The sequence below is a fragment of the Balaenoptera physalus genome (genome assembly GCF_965194825.1).
Source record: "Balaenoptera physalus genome assembly, chromosome: X".
Lineage (NCBI taxonomy): Eukaryota > Metazoa > Chordata > Mammalia > Artiodactyla > Balaenopteridae > Balaenoptera > Balaenoptera physalus.
In genome coordinates, this window is record NC_138903.1 from 21583865 (window position 1) to 21600842 (window position 16978).

Here is a 16978-nt window from a genome sequence, read left to right on the forward strand (position 1 = left end):
CCATCTCTATGTAAAAATCACGGGCTTGTGCCTCTGCAGAAAGTCTGTACGTCTAACAACGTAAAAGAGCGACACATTAAAAAACCCCCAAATGCGGGTGAAACTCGCAATGCATTTGGTCGCTGCTCTTGTGTTTTCAAAAAGAGAGGAAATTAGCCAGGCCTCAGGGCTTGGGAGCGGCTGGCGGGCCTCTATCCGCGGTCCCCGAGGCCTGGCTGCTGGGCTGCGGGCCCCGAGGGGGCGGCAAGTCGGCGCCGTGCACGGTGGAGTGCACCTGCGGCGCCGGGGCCGCGGAGGCCCGGCCCCTCTGCTGCAGGGGGCTCAGCACGGGGCGGCTCCAGCCAGAGGCCGGCGGGGACAACAAGGGCACCTGGGGCTGCGGGAATCCGCCCACTGCACTGAGGTGAACGACCAAGGCTTCCTGGGCACGCACGACCCAGTTGGAAACGGCGGCGCCCTGTGAACCTGAAGCCTGTGCCCCCGGACCCCGTAACCCCACACCCTGTACCCCCGGACCCTGTGCCCCCGGACCCCGTATCCCCGCACCCTGTACCCCCAGACCCTGTACCCCCGGACCCTGTGACCCCGGACCCTGGAGCCCTGGACCCCATATGCCTGGACCCCATACCCCCGCACCCTGTGCCCCCGGACCCTGTACCCCCAGACCCTGTACCCCTGGACCCTGTGCCCCCAGACCCCATACACCTGGACCCCATACCCCCGGACCCCGTACCCCCGGACCGTGTGTCCCTGGACCCTGTACCCCCGGACCCCGTACCCCCGGACCCTGTAACCCTGCACCCTGTGCCCCCGGACCCTGTACCCCTGCACCCTGTGCCCCCGGACTCTGTACCCCTGCACCCTGTACCCCCGGACCCTGTGCCCCCAGACCCTGTACCCCTGGACCCTGTGCCCCCGGACCCCGTACCCCCGGACCCTGTGTCCCTGGACCCCGTACCCCCAGACCCCGTACCCCCGGACCCTGTACCCCCGGACCCTGTACCCCTGCACGCTGTGCCTCCGGACCCTGTACCCCTGCACCCTTTACCCCCGGACCCTGTGTCCCCGGACCCTGTACCCCCGGACCCTGTACCCCTGCACCCTGTGCCCCCGGACCCTGTACCCCTGCACCCTTTACCCCCGGACCCTGTGCCCCCGGACCCCGTACCCGTGGACACCGTGCCCCCGGACCCCGTACCCCCGGACCGTGTGTCCCTGGACCCTGTACCCCCGGACCCCGTACCCCCGGACCCTGTACCCCCAGACCCTGTACCCCTGCACCCTGTGCCCCCGGACCCTGTACCCCCGGACTCTGTACCCCTGCACCCTGTGCCCCCGGACCCTGTACCCCTGCACCCTGTACCCCCGGACCCTGTACCCCTGGACCCTGTGACCCCGGACCCCGTAGCCCCGGACCATGTGTCCCTGGACCCTGTACCCCCGGACTCTGTACCCCCGGACCCTGTACCCCCGGACCCTGTACCCCTACACCCTGTGCCCCCGGACCCTGTACCCCCGGACCCTGTACCCCTGCACCCTGTGCCCCCGGACCCTGTACCCCTGCACCCTTTACCCCCGGACCCTGTGCCCCCGGACCCCGTACCCGTGGACACCGTGCCCCCGGACCCCGTACCCCCGGACCGTGTGTCCCTGGACCCTGTACCCCCGTACCCCGTACCCCCAGACCCTGTACCCCTGCACCCTTTACCCCCGGACCCTGTGCCCCCGGACCCCGTACCCCTGGACGCCGTGCCCCCGGACCCCGTACCCCCGGACGCCGTGCCCCCGGACCCCGTACCCCCGGACCCTGTGTCCCTGGACCCTGTACCCCCGGACTCCGTACCCCCGGACCCTGTACCCCTGCACCCTGTGCCCCCGGACCCTGTACCCCCGAACCCTGTACCCCTGCACCCTGTGCCCCCGGACTCTGTACCCCTGCACCCTGTACCCCCGGACCCTGTGTCCCTGGACCCCGTACCCCCGGACCCTGTGTCCCTGGACCCTGTACCCCCGGACCCCGTACCCCCGGACCCTGTACCCCCAGACCCTGTACCCCTGCACCCTGTGCCCCCGGACCCTGTACCCCCGGACTCTGTACCCCTGCACCCTGTGCCCCCGGACCCTGTACCCCTGCACCCTGTACCCCCGGACCCTGTACCCCTGGACCCTGTGACCCCGGACCCCGTAGCCCCGGACCCCGTGTCCCCGGACCCCGTACCCCCGGACCCCGTGCCCCCGGACCCCGTGCCCCCGGACCCTGTACCCCTGGACCCCGTACCCCCGGACCCCGTGCCCCCAGACCTTGGGATGCCGGCAGCCGAGGAGGTGGGGCGCAGGGCCACTGCGGGGGCCGCTTGGGAAGCAGCTGGGAGAGGCGCGGCTGCGGGGCCTGCTGCTGGCTTCTCCCCAGGAGAAAACCGTGGGGCAGCTGCACCACAGCAAAGGGCCCGAGACCCGAAGCGTCTTTCAAAAACAGCTGAACATCTACCGGAGGAGGAGGAGGAGGCGGAGGAGGCGGAGGAGGAGGAGGAGGCGGAGGCGGAGGAGGAGGAGGAGGCGGAGGCGGAGGAGGAGGAGGAGGCGGAGGCGGAGGAGGAGGAGGAGGCGGAGGAGGAGGAGGAGGAGGAGGTGGAGGAGGAGGAGGAGGCGGAGGAGGAGGAGGAGGAGGCGGAGGAGGAGGAGGAGGAGGCGGAGGAGGAGGAGGCGGCGGAGGAGGCGGAGGAGGCGGCGGCAGAGGAGGAGGAGGCGGCGGCGGAGGAGGAGGCGGCGGCGGAGGAGGCGGCGGCGGCGGAGGAGGCGGCGGCGGAGGAGGAGGCGGCGGCGGAGGAGGAGGAGGAGGCGGAGGAGGAGGCGGAGGAGGAGGCGGCGGCGGAGCTCCTGCGGGCAGGTGGCCCGGCTGCATCCCCCCGGGAGCTGGGGCCCTAGTGGCACAGCCTCTCCCCGAGGCCTGGCCTCTGTGACTGGGGCCCACTACTCTGGTGACCTCCACGCCAACGGACATGACCGTGACCCGGGCATCCGGGGTCGTCCGTGATGAGCCCGCAGTGGACAGGGCGGTGGCAGGAAGCGTGCTAACCGGGCTCAGCTCCACAGAGGATTTCTGGGAAAGACCTGGTGGCTTAGGAGCAGGGCCAGGAGATGGACATGGCTGAGAGCTCCCTGCCTGCTGTGAAGTGAGGCTGTCACCCCAGGAGCTCCTTCCTGAGCGCCCAGGAAGTCTCATGGGTGGAGCTGGATGTTTGGCTCCTCTGCCGGGCACTGAAGACTGAACCCCCCCAGTCTTAGGCTGTTCTGGTTCTTTCCCTGGAGAAGGTTGCCCGAGACCGGCGGAGCCACTGGAGCTGTGTGACATCTGCACTGGACACTGGGTGCTCTTCTGGACCGACTCCTCGGGCCGACTGACCACTCTCCCAGCATCAGTCTTTGGCCTGGGCAGGAAACTGCAGGGATGGCCATCTGCGGAGGGGTGGGGGGGAGACAGCTGTCTCTCCCACGTGGCTTCTTTACCGGACCCTTTTCCAGAGGCAAGTGAATTATCAGTCAGCTGCCTGACGGTCAGCCTTGTTGCCTGGGACTGGTAGCCAGCCTCACATCCAAATGCAAGCCCACCTTGTAGCTCATGCACGGGCCAGACTGTTGGTTGTGAATCATCATATCCGACAGACTTTTTCCCTTTAGCATATTTCTCCACGTCCACTTGAGAAGGTACGGCCAAGTCACAGGGTCTCTGTTTCCACGTATCTACATAACTTCCTGCTTTAAAAGTTTTGAGGCCGGGATTCCCACCTGTTTTACTTTCTCTTATTCTTTTGCAGGAAGTCAGGGCTCTTAGCTCAGGAGGAGGTGGACGACACAGCTCCTGCTGCCGATTCAGAGAGGCCATAGAATACCTCTTGAAGTTCCTTTTCATGGGAAGAGTGTTCAGCTTTTGTTTGTTATAGAGCAGTCTGTTTTCAGTGCAGACCACTGATATAGAAGGGTCTAGACACAGTGGTTCAGCTGTAGCTAAGATCAGTTGGCTCTCAAGCAAAAGTTTGTCCTCCTGGGTCCAATTCTGATTATCGCTGGCTATGGCCTCTACATCGCAGGCTAAAGTGTGCATCGTGGGACGTAGGAGAATATGCCTGCTTTGGTAATGGGGAGGTTCCCTGCCGCTGGACTGCCTGTAGTCCCGTATTTCTGCTATGACACACCCACGATGAAAAATGTTAACCTGAGACTTTTCCAGCAAATCCACCAAAACAGGAGGTAATTCTTCTGCATCCAAGTATTCGAGCAATTCCCCTTCTTCATAGGGCAGTCGAATGGTCTCTGCAGATGATCCATGTTCCCCCTTGAGCATCAGCGAATAGCCCTCTTTTCCTGGGTACAGGTTGACCACCAAACACGGCAACGACTCTCTCCTGAGAAGCTTCTCTAACAGGTTCACATTGCTTCTTAATTCCTCCGTAACCTCAGGCTCCTTTTCACATTCTTCAACGTAAATGTCATAAAGTTTTTCATAGAGAGACTTCTCCCCATTAGATGGGCATTTCCTTTCCGGAGGTCTCTGTTGGGCACTTGCAATGACATACTCCGCACGATCCAAAGCTCTTTCTAGAGCCTGCTGCATTGCGGTACAAAACAAAATGGGGGCCCTAAGAGAAGAGAAAACCTAAGTGAGCGGATGAACCGGGTGAAAACCCTGTCTGCAGTATCGACGAGCATTCTTGCAAACGCGGCCACTCCACAGTGGCGCGACCAGCCTCACCTCAAAAAGGACACCAAGACACCCGCCCCCGAAGAAGCAGCCCGCAAAGTACCTGCGTTTAGGGAAAGACCTAACGGTGTTCGAGCGGCCACCGCGCTGGATCTCGCTCGCCTCGCGCTGCAGCGGATGGCCCGGATGTGAATGTAAGCGTTTCCCGCCCCCCACCCCGCCCCGCCCCGCATGTCCTCCCCGCAGGCGCGCGCATCCGCGTGTGCGCCTGCGCAGATCGCAGGCTCAGGCCTCATCCTTCTATTGCCTGTTGGGCGCAGGCCCGCCCCCCTCACTTCTGGTTCTCGGGCCCGCACTTCCACCAAGGGCTGGGCTTCGCCACCCCTTCTTTTCTTGGAACCTTGAAAAGCACAAGCAGGCAACCAAAAAATCGATCATTTTTCGGTGCGGCTTTAATACACACCAATTTTCGTGGTACTGCAGTTGCCGGGAAGGTCATGAAAGGTGGTCATTTCTTGGCGATCACTTCACCAAGCATTATTCACTGTTTTTGGAATGTCTTGTTTGTTCCCAGTGGCAGGACTGCTCCTGGTGTCCGTCGCCAATTTAACACACCCAAAGAGTCCCCATACATAGCTCTTGCCTACATGGAGGCTCGCTGTATTTGGTGCAAGCATCAGAATTCTTCATTGATTCTTCCAGTCATCTCCTGCCTAATGGTTTTCGGAGAGATGTGCACGTAACATGACATTCTTTTACAGAAGTACTTACCTTTTATTTCTCTAGGTATTTCAGAAAGGGCTTTATAGTCTTTTTCAAAGTATGTGGGAGGTATGTTATATCGTCTAAGAATTACATTCAGGATTAAATTGTTTGTTTTAAAAGGTGGTTTGCATCCGATAGGGTTGAGAACTGTTGTTCCAGGTGACGGCAGTACAGTTTAAATGGTTACTCTAACTGTAGACCACAGCTACAGTCCTAGTGGTGGTTTGGAGTGGTATGATTGAGTCCTAGGTAATTTATGGGCCATTGTTTTCCATTAATATTGTTGCCTTGCAATCTGCCAGCCTTTTTGGACAGGTTTTTTTTTGTTTTTTTTTTTTTTAAAGAATCTCTTGATGTTTAGGTGTAGACATAATGATAATACAATATTCATAGTGAAGTCACAAATGAGAAGAATCCAAGATAAACTGGTGAAATTCCTGAATTACAGACTACCATAAAATAAATGTGTTTTTCTAACCAATAGCAATTATGATAATTACATATTACAGTAGATACAGTCTAGTGAAATAGGATTAAAAACTCCTTGACTAAGAGTTCCTTAAACATGTCCCTCGTTCAGGAATAGACAAGAATAATTTTCTCCTGGCCTATCAGTTGCCTTGGGGCAAATGTATACAGTCATCCCTCGGTATCAGCGGGTGATTGGTTCCAGGACACCCGCCCCGCTCCGCCCCGCCTCAAGGATGCTAAAATCCTCGGATGCTCAAGTCCTTACAGTAGGCCCTCCGTATCCCCATCCCTGGTTCTCCCTCTGCAGATCTGATTATATTTGATCCGTGGTGGGTTGAAACCGCAAATGCGGAACCCGCGGATGTGAAAGGCCAATGTGAATACTTGTGGATGCCTCGGGGGGGGGGCTTGAAATCGGTTTAGTTTCTTAGCTCTTTTAAGCATCCTTCCCCGTCTCTCTCTTTTCCCCTCCACATGCCCACCTTTAGGCTAAGTGTAAGACTGGATAGTTAAACCATAGTTTGCTATCCAGTCATCCAAATATCCAACTTTAATCCAGCCCAACTGAATGAGGTGAACAGGAGCTCTGACCCTCACTCAAAGCACTGCCTGTTCTTCCAACCTGAGCAGATGAACTTAGCTGCCTGCCAGACTCTTGCAGGCTTCTCACCAACCATGATCCCGTTCACCTTCTGCCCTCAGGAACTTGCTGTGTGTTGGGTCTGAAAAAGTACCGGTCTGGGACAGTATTCCGTTTAGGTGGAGAGGCTAATTAGAAAGGGAAAGCTCTGCTTTCTTGGGGACCTGAAGTAGAATCTGTTGGAGGGGAAGTGGCACAGTGGACCTGTGTTTGAGTCAGGTTATCCTTCTAAAAAGTAAAGAAGTGCAAGATTTCTGGGGGCTGCTCCCAGCCTGCAGACCAGGCCCCGTAGCTTCTCAGCATGACAGGGGAGGAGGGCTGGGACTAGGGTGAGGCAACCAGGAGCCTAGGGCGTAGGGTGGAAGGAGACAGCCACCCTCGGCTTGTGCCGGTCCCAACAGGGCCGGTGCCCTGGATGCCTGGCTGGCTCACCTTGTCCCAGCCCTGCAGACAAGGCCCCTCACCACCCGGCGCCTGTCTCCTCCCCACCTCTTTCCTCTCCTCTCTTTCCTTTGCTTTCTGTGCTCTGAGCGTAGTCACGGGGCACCGACAGGCCCACCCCTTCAGGGCTCTGTGTCCTCTCTGCTTAGTCACCTGCCGATCTCCACCCATCACCTCAAACATCCCTTCCTGACTTCCACGGAGCTCGCCTCCTTGTCTCTGCTCTTCTGCCAAAGCACACGTACCACACGCCGTATCAGAGCCAGGCTTCGCGTCGGAAGGGAATCGAGTGTTTGCACCGTTCTCCACACCCAGCCTCTGGATTCTCTGAGGGCAGACACGATGCCTTTCCCATCTTTGTCTGCTCACCAACTTGGTCATTACTTGGCACAAAGTTGGCACAAGAATGAAGGAACGATTGAGCCCCTGCTCTAGTTACTTTACTTCAAGACTCGTGTGAAGAAATATTTCATCCCCTTTCTAGAGGTGAGAAAAGTGTCCCGAGCCGGGTCTTCTGAGTGTTGTGCTGTAGAGCGCCAGGGTGCCTGAGCCTTGGCACTAGTGGCACTTGTTAGGGGGCATTTTCCTGTGCACGGTAGGATGTTTAGCAGCATCCCCGGCCTTACCCGCTAGACGCCCCAGCAGCACTCGTCCCCCGTTGTGATAACCCAGAATGGCTCTAGATATTGCCCAACAGGCCTTGCGGGGGCAAAATCATCCCCCTGGTTCGGAACCCCTCCACTACCCTGCTCTGTAAACCATGAGCTTGATCCAAATGCAGCCCCTAAGCTGGCGTCCCCGGGTACCCCTCTCTCAGTAGAGAGGTGTATCTGCCCACTCTGTCATGGGACGGACTAGGTGTTCACTTGTCGTCTTGACTGTGCCTTTGGTTGGGTTCCCCAGAAGCAAACCCTGACAAGAGGATCCGAGTGCAAGGAGTTTATTTGGGAGCTCATCCCGAGAAACACTGGTCAGGGCAAGGGCAGCTCGGCCAGGGATGGGCAAGAAGGTGATCAAAGGCCCAGTCATGAGCAGAAGCCTGCTGTGGACAACTGGTCCCTGCTGGGCCCTTGGGAGACAGTACAGGACAAGCTCAGGTGGTTCCACCCTAGAGGCAAGGAAGCTGGGCTGTTTCTCCATCCACTCCTCTCTCTCACCTGACTGACGACAGTCCTGAGGGCATTATTTCCCGTCACTCTGGGTTGCCACATGTGAGAGCCACTCACGCTCCTGTGGCCTGGATGCCCTCAGAGAGAGCGTCAGGAGTGCTTGCAGTAACACTCAGTCCTCGTGTACAGGATGGCAAGTACCCCGGGGAGGTGGGCAGGGCCCCGGCAGCATCGGCTACACCTGGGGCTGAAGAGCCATGGAAGAATGCGGCCACTCACTCTTGGTGATGGAGAGAGTGTGCTCCGTAATATACCTGGGCGTGTGGAGAAGTGAAACTGTACTCCATCCGAGTGAACTGGGCGATTCCATGTGAGGTTTTCGTCAGCTACTAGAGCCCACAATGCCAACAGTGGAGAGTGTGGCCCACGCCTTACTCTTCCCCGGGAGGACCCCCAAGGCAGTCTGGCCACACGTGCACTGGCTGAGGCTCTGTCCCTGGCCGTGCGTGTATTCCAGCGAGCTTTAGTTGGCCCGACAGCGCTTACCATGGCTCAGCACCCCCTGCACTTGAGCTCCCTAATCGCCTGGCTTCCCACAGGATGAGGCCTTTGGAAAATGTTCTCAGTGCCCACCATCTTTGGAGCCTTCCGAGCACACCAACGAGCACGCTGGCTGATTCTAAGGAGTCCAACTGCTGCCGTCCCTACAGCAGCTCGACAGAGATGCACATGCTGAGAAAACCCATGGCCAGAAAAGACACGCTAGAGGAGGCGGAGAACTGAATTAATTGCAAGATGATTAACCTAATTTACAGTAGTCAATTGGTTCACTCTCTACCCGCTGAGGTCTAGATCTAGGTTTTTGCCACCTCTCTTCGGGTAATTAGAGGGACCAGCCACAGCCTTGGAACTGCAGGGATCGAAGACTGGGGAAGGTAAAGAGTCATTGCTTGTTGGTCTCATCTCAGGTTAACCCTCCATCACTGGCATTGAGACTTAATGTGTTACTCCTGTGATCAGGCCCCAGACTCAGTAAAGCAAATCCCAGGGAACGTTGTAGCTCTGTGAGATTATGTGAGCGAAGATCACTCCCACAGCCTGTTACGTCATTCTGTGCTGCCACATCTACTAGTTGTTTATTGAATCTAAGAACTTTTCAGAGCCTGTAAGTGTTGCACTGCATATTTACTTTCCTCTTTTCCCCTTTTCTTGAACTGTGTCGCCCCTCTACTTTCTTCCACTTGTGCACCTTTTTTATCATTTTACTGAAAAATAAATGAAGTCGGATGTTTTTCTGGTGTTATTGCTCTGTTATAAACTCCCTGAGATAAATAGCCGTAGCCTGAGTCAGGGTTTCTCAGCCTCTGCTTGTTGACATTGCTGTGGGCGCTGTCCTGCGCAATGTAGGGTGTTCATTAGCATCCCTGGCCTCTACCCACTAGACGCCGATAGCAGCCCCATCCCAGTTAAGACAACCAAACACGTCTATGGACATGGCTAAGTGTTCCGTGGGGGTGCAAAGTTATCCCCAGCTAAGAATCACGACACCATGGTATCACAAAATAGCTGGGTTTAGAGAAAGGAAGCAGCAATCTACAAACCACAAAACACTTTGCACCTTAATTTCTAGGACAGTTCCAATGATTAGGTGTGACTTTTACATTTTTTGTTTGTTTTTTGCTGCAATTACTGCTAAGGTGGGCCCTGAATTATCTTGCTAATGCTCTAAAATTTCCATTGGACCTGATTAATAAATAGAGTCTGGCCTGTAGGAGAGATGCAAACAAAAATATCATTAAATCTTTAGAAAGTAGATTTTCAAAAATATACTAGCAGAGATTTTCTTTTTTAATTCATCTGCCTGATAATAGTCACTAACGATTTCCAGATTTTCCAAGTTTATTCAACAGTTGAGAATTTTTGCTCATTTCAATAATTTTTCTTTAATCTTCATTCAATATTTGCTCTTTCAATGTATGTTCTCTGCACTTTATTTTGCTTTCTTAATGTCAGACTGTCCCTGGACTCACTCCTTCTCCCACTTTTCTCTATTTACAGTCAATCCTTCAATGACTTCATCTAGTCTCATGGCTTTAGGTACCATCAATACATAGATGGTTCCTCAATTTATATCTCCAGGCTGGACCTCTCCCATGAACTACTCATAACGTCAACCTTCCTATCCAAAAATCTCTACCTGGGGACTTCCCTGGTGGTGCACTGGTTAAGACTCCACGCTCCCAATGCAGGGGGCCCGGGTTTGATCCCTGGTCAGGGAACTAGATCCCATATGCATGCTGCAACTAAGAGTTCGCATGCCACAACTAAGGAGGCTGCCTGCCACAACTAAGACCCAGTGCAGCCAAAGAAAAGGTAGTAAATAAATAAGTAAATAAAATAAAATGCTATGATGAATGTGGATAACTGAGAGCTATCAACTATCTGTAAAACAAAAAAAATCAGGACTTCCCTGGTGGCGCAGTGGTTAAGAATCTGCCTGCCAATGCAGGGGACACGGGTTCGATCCCTGGTCCAGGAAGATCCCACATGCCACGGAGCAACTAAGTCCGTACGCCACAACTACTGAGCCCGCGAGCCACAACTACTGAAGCCTGCGCACCTAGAGCCCGTGCTCCACAACAAGAGAAGCCACCGCAATGAAGAGTAGACCCTGCTCACCGCAACTAGAGAAAGCCCGCACGCAGCAACGAAGACCCAACTCAGCCAAAAAAAAAAATCTAGTTTTTAACTAGGAGACCCATGGATGGGTTTCAGAATTTCTTTGAACTTTCTAAAATAGTAGATGAACTTCAGATCATTCCTGAGAACCTGTATGGTGTTTTTGGGTTTTTTTGAAGGAGGAGAGAAAGCATAGGGTGGCTGAGGGAGGTGAGAAAAAGACCAGAGACTGGTGGGGCCAGGAAGACATATTTCAGCTACCCTACAACTTTCTCATGAAGTGGAGGAAAAGTCACCACCCAGGAAGAGACCACTGTGTGTGTGCCACGTGGGCGGGTGGGACAAGCTGAGCCAGCCTGTGGGACTCATGGGCTATGGCCTAAAACATTACCCCTGGGAAACTGTGCACAATAAAACCACCAAGGGAGTTAAAACACTAAAACCAACTGTTCAAGAACGGCCTTTTCCTTCCTAAACCCTGTAAGGCCAGATGCCACTTCCCAGCTGTTTCCTTTCATAGTTTCTCTGCTTCTGTGGATCCCTCAGGGGCCTGTTGATGAGTAAAGAATGTGGAGATCAAATGATAGCCCAACCCATTCGAAAAGGGTAATTCAAGAAGAGCACAGGTCCCCATTGCTGCTGCTTCTGTCTGCCCAACCTACCAATCACCAGGTGAGTTTCCTTTGGAAAGCCGCAGACCTAACAATAAGGGCCGATGAAAACCATCCTGGAATTCATTTTAGAAAGAACCACTTTCTCCAAGTGATCTCTTCAGTGAGTTTCCCCAATCCCTGCACAAGTGTCCCCTCATCACAAAAATGTTCACTGGTCCTTCTTATTCTGGACAGTGATGTCAGCATTGGCAGTGAGTTTGTTTTGAACTTCTTTCATTAAGCTGAGAGTTTTCTTCCTGAATTATAGCAGATTATTTAATGTAGACAAAGACCTTAGAATCATCATAGTAGACACTCCATAAATAGGGCCTATGTGCCACATAAAATAGGTGACATGCTTCCCAGTTTATAGGCAAGGAAATAGGTGCCCGGAGACTAATCAAAATCATCCTGGCTGACGACGGTCAGCCTTTAGAGCAGAGGTTTGTACCCGTGGCTATTCATTAAAGTCACCTAGGGAGATTTTAAAACTAGCAACACATGGAACCACCCCCAGAGATTCTGTTTCATTGGTCTGGGTGGTACCTGGGCATCCTTCACTTTCAAAAGCTTACCAGAGGATTCTAATGTGTAACCAGGATTGAGAACCAATACTTTAAAACTTCACTCTAGTCTACAAGCTCTATTTGCCTCTTGCAGACAGCATTTGGTCCAATGGCACAGTTTCACAGATGAGAACACTGAGGTCCAGGGGAGATGAATGATTTTCTTAAGGCATCAGAACTGGAACTAACCATTTAAAAAAATCACAATTTATAACCCTTCTTTGCCTCTGCATCATCTAAACGCAAACTTGGTTGAGCATAAGAATCACCTGATTGCTTGTCAAAAATAAAAACTCCCATGTTCCTCCCCTGGATATTATTATTAAGTAGATCTGTGGTAGGGTCCAGCTGTCTGTAATTTAATAAGTATCCCAGTGGTTAATATAATGTGGCCAATTTGTCGGTTCTGTATCATTTTTGTTTAAGATTCCACATATAAGTGATATCATGTGATATTTGTCTTTGTCTGGCTTACTTCACTTAGTTTGATGATCTCTAGGTCCATCTATGTTGCTGCAAGTGGCATTATTTCATTATTTTTTTTTTTAATTTTATTTCTTTTTGGCTGTGTTGGGTCTTTGTTGCTGCGTGCGGGCTTTCTCTAGTTGCGGCGAGCGGGGGCTATTCTTCTTTGCGGTGCTCAGGCTTCTCCTTGTGGTGGCTTCTCTTGTTGTGGAGCAGGGGCTCTAGGCGCGCGGGCTTCAGTAGTTGTGGCTCGCGGGCTATAGAGCGCAGGCTCAGTAATTGTGGTGCACAGGCTTAGTTGCTCCGCGGCATGTGGGATCTTCCTGGGCCAGGGATCGAATCCGTGTCCCCTGCATTGGCAGGCAGATTCTTATTCACTGCGGCAACAGGGAAGTCCCTATTTCATTCTTTTTTTTATGGCTGAGTAATATTCCATTGTGTATATACACCACATGTTCTTTATCCATTCATCTGTCGATGGACACCTATGTCGATTCTGAACTAATGTGACGGTATTTTCTTTCTTTCTTCCTTCCTTTCTTTTTTTTTCCTGCAAAAAGCTTTATTGTTTCCATTTGGTCCAAGGCTTGGGAGAGGGCTCCAGGGTGGTTAAAAAGCTGCCTAGTGGCTGCAGAGAGGGGCTTCAGGCAGAAGCCCTGAAGCCAGAGGGGCTCCTCAAAGGCCGCTGGGCTCCGGAGGTTCCTAGTCGTGCTGGAGGGTGAGCCTTTCGACGAGGGACTCGCCCAGCCCCGCCTGGGGACCGGCCGGCCTGCGGAGGTTGGTCAGGTGATCGCGCATCTCCTGGATGAGTTTCACCTGCTCATCTAGGAGGCGGCTCTCCGGAAAGTCCCAGAGGCGGGGGTCTGCGCGGGCAGAGCCCAGGGCGTGCAGGTCCACAGGGGCCTGGTTCAGGTTCTTCTCCACGATAATGGCGGCTTCCACAGCGTCCTGGGTTTCACCCCGCTCATCCTGAGACGCTTCTGCACGTCCTGGAAGAGGGCGCGGCTGCCGCGCTGTTTCTGCATTTTCAAGAGGCGCTGGGCGCCCTCACGCTTCCCCTCGGGCACTTCGCGGAGAAAGCGGCCCAGGCCCTCCAGAGCCGCGTCGTGGCGGTGGAAACAGGAGCCCAGAGAGAGGTAGGTGCGCGAGGCCCGCAGGTGCATGTTGACCAGGCGGTTGACGGCGGCCTCCACCTCGGGGGAATCATTCTGACGAATCTGGGAGCTCGTGGTGGATCGGTAATACGGCGTTAAGCTCACAATATGGTGCTGGCGGTCCCGGTGGCCGAGGACAGCTGAGCGGCTGGTTCCGAAGGTTGCGAGTGGAACACAGGTTGGAGGGGGTCGGAGGCGGGAGCGAGGGGCGCCCCTGGGTCTGTTCCGTCCACACACCGCCGTAGCAGGAGACGGAGCCGCGGGACTGCCCAGCGCACTGCCTGTTGATATTTTCTAAGCTAAAGAAAATGTTAGCTCTTTCACGGTGGTACAAAAAAGAACTTAAATATCATTTTAATGATTTCCCCTGTGTGAAGACATTAAGAAAAGGTAACAGCCCTGCTTTATCAAACTCTAGGCTTTAGTTACAATTCCGTAATTCTTATTTTGTTTGGTTGTTGTTGTTGAAGTGGGTAGTTCTTTACGCAGAAGAACATGGATATTCGTTTCAGTTTGTAATGAGTTGTGAGCTGAACTCAAATGGTTATAGCTTCCGGAACAGAGAATAAACTGGCTACTACTGTGACCAATTATAATGACACATGCCACTCTGTTCCCTGCTCCAAGTTTGGTGGTTTCCAGTCAGGAAGGGTGAAGCAGCCGTAGTCTTAGGTGGCCAAGCGAAGAGTGCAGCTCAGCAACCATTTGTCGTAGGATCCCTGATGACCATGTGACTCCACAGGAATGCCCTTAAACTCCACTCTTCCAGGCAGCTTTACTAAGAGGTGCGGTGCAAAGAGCCCTGGAATCCAACTCTGAAAACCTAGGTTCTGAAATATTGTTCTCCCACCTACTTGCTCTAGAACTATGATCACATCATTTGACTTCTATGAGGCTCATTTCCACATCTGTAAAGAGAGGATAATGATATCCGTTCTACTTATCTAGTGAGGGATATTTGAGTATTATATTAGCTAACATATTAGTTAGCATTTGCCTTGTAACAATCACAAACCTCTGTGGTATATGACAATAAATATTTATTTTTCATAGAGCTACAGGTTTTAGTTAATCTAGGCTGGGCTTCCTGGGCAACTCTGCCGATGTTGGCTGGATTCACATGCCTGGAACGTTGACCGATCCCCCCGGGGCTGCACAAGGGTGATTAACCCAGATATATCCTTCTCATGGAAATGGCAGGAGTGCAAGATTGCAAGAGAACAAGCCCCATTGTGGAAGCACTTTTGCAAGCCTCTCCTGTGTCATATCTACCATTGGTCAAAGCAAGCCACATGGCTGAACTGAAACTTAAGGAGTGGGCTTGTATACCTGGCCTTTTGATGGAAAGATGTGTAAAGTCACACAGTAAATGGTATGGTTACTGGGAAAGATGAAGAAATTGGGTTATTAATGCAGTCTAACACAGCTGATGCTTATAAAGTGCTATGCAAAATATATTAATGTAATGAAATTTCTGTGATCCAGAATATGTAAATTAACCATATGTGAACTAACTTGTGAGTAACTTTTATGGATAGAAGAGAGTATAACTCAGTTTATATTCCAAATATTTTCCGTTTTAGTGGGTTTATAGGTAGCGTTATATATAGTGCCTTCGTCAGTTACTGTGCTGCTTGATTGGTAGTATGGGACACAAGTTTAAATGACTTGGTTGTCTGAGAGAATTTTTTCTTTTCTCCTGGATTAAGATCTTGAAGAAAGCCAGTTGTGTATGTCAGAGTTTCATTTCACAGTTTAAAACTATGTGTCTCTGGCTGATTCCAGGGAAGGAGCAAGATCGATTCAAGAGGAGCATATGGAATATCATGATATGTCAGGAAGTAAGGAAGTGATGAGAAAAATGTTAGGGACATGCCACAAGTACAGAGGAGCCAGCCTGAAGGGGCTTCTGCTGGCTAAATCTTGGACAATTTGAGCACCAAAATAATTAATTACAGTACTGAATTATAAACCAATGGAAAAACAGGTATATAAATGGATAAATGGGGGAGAGGGGTGGTGGGCTTTTGCTTACAAGTACAATGCCAAGGGTCAATGTGGAGGGAGCCCTAGAGTTGGAAGATTATCATTTTGCAACCATCATAATAAAGCCTCGGTCAGGCAAGAATCATCAATGGATACTAAATGTAGGGGAAATTTTGATGGGCAGGATATTTCCATGGTTGTTAAGTGTCTCCCCAGAGATTGCTCATTAGTGGCAAGGGAAGGAAAAAAATAGTAATTATACAATGGAAAAATTGGACAACACCTAGACCAGGTGACCAAAATTAACATCACCAGTGAAGGAGAGATGGATATCATGTAGCTCCAGAGGTGATACCCTGAAAAGGATACATGTGACCGATGTGGTATTTTGACTGAGAATGTATAATCTGAATCTAATCCTGAGGAAATATCAGCTGGACACAAAACAAGGAAAAGGAGGTGGGACAGTATTCTTTCAATGTCAGTGTCATAAAAGACAAAGAAAAGCTGCAGAAATGTTTGAGATTAAAGGAGTCTGAAAAGATATGACAGCTAAATGGCAACACCTGAGCCTAAACTGAACAGTATACTGCAGGGGAAGTGAAAATACCATAAAGGACATTATTAGGTCAACTGACAAAATTGAAATATGGACAGTAGATTAGACAGAAACATTGTTCTGACCATGATGAAGTAACAGGGACCAGATTTACCCTCCTACCTTAAACAACTAAAGAACCAGATAAAATGTACAAAACGATGGTTCGCAGACATTGGACAATAGGCAGCACAGGACAGAGATCCCTAAGGAGAAGAGAAACAAACAAGGTGAACCCTATAATTGCCCCTGTTTACTGCCTGGAGCCAGTTTGCAAGCCTCAGTGCAGGGACGGGAAACGCAAACAGAACCCCCAGGTTTCCTGAGTTGAGGAGACATAATTGAGAATTTGGAGAGGCCACGGTGGCTAGGATTCGCAGGGCAGGGGACCAGAGAGGAGAGCGCTGCCTGGAGATTGAACTCTGGAGGTCTGCAGAGGGGCTCCCTTGAATCGTCATCTTAGTGCTGATCTGTACCTGAGTTGTTTTTTTTTTTTTTTTTTGTACATGAGTTTTTAAGAAAACTAGCTGAGGCCAGGGAAATAATCTTCCAAAAGTATCAAGTGGAAAACTTCTTGGCCATCACACAGGTTTGGGAGTAGTTCATCTTCCCTTTAGCTAGACTGGAGAACCCTCGTACTATGTGGGCATTAGGTAGAGTACTTAGAAAGGTGTTATCTCAATAGTGGGATCAAGCTAGGCCTAGACTAAAGGCTGCTCTGGTCTGATTCAGCCTAACAAAGCTGAAAAGCA

The 16978-nt window shown here is 52.2% G+C and overlaps 1 long non-coding RNA gene and 2 pseudogenes across 3 annotated transcripts in view; all 3 read right to left on the minus strand.

The window, feature by feature from the left end:
- LOC309653016 overlaps positions 1–16978 on the minus strand; it is a 633104-nt gene that overhangs the window by 73549 nt on the left and 542577 nt on the right. The window lies entirely within an intron of this gene.
- Positions 2840–4886, minus strand: LOC309652710 (transcription factor SPT20 homolog pseudogene; annotated as a pseudogene). The gene has a single exon. The product of its transcript is annotated as a transcription factor SPT20 homolog pseudogene (transcript).
- LOC309652711 (ferritin light chain pseudogene) lies at positions 12966–14139 on the minus strand (annotated as a pseudogene). The gene is made up of 2 exons: positions 14128–14139; positions 12966–13936 (listed from the first exon to the last, which is right to left on the minus strand). The product of its transcript is annotated as a ferritin light chain pseudogene (transcript).